We start from the raw sequence: 306 nt of genomic DNA on the forward strand, positions 1-306 counted from the left end.
TGCAACAGAGTTTCCGGTGGAAAAGTCATGAGTCAACTTCTAAGAATTTCCCTTCGACCTTGTTGACAAGAACCGTGATATTCTCCTTGTCCTTCCTCGTGCCAGACGGGAGGCTTACCCAGACTGGAGGAAGGAGAGCTAGGAATAAGAAAATATGGTTCACGGGAGCGAGACCTGTTTTACGACGCTGTTTCACGGCGTTTTTTATTATTATCAATATTTAAGCATAGTTTATTGCAATATAAATTTTCATTTTGCATTTTTACATGCAATGACATGGAGGTTTTCTGTTTCCTTTATCTCCTC

The sequence above is a fragment of the Penaeus monodon genome, chromosome 23 (assembly GCF_015228065.2).
Source record: "Penaeus monodon isolate SGIC_2016 chromosome 23, NSTDA_Pmon_1, whole genome shotgun sequence".
Taxonomy (NCBI): Eukaryota; Metazoa; Arthropoda; class Malacostraca; order Decapoda; family Penaeidae; genus Penaeus; species Penaeus monodon.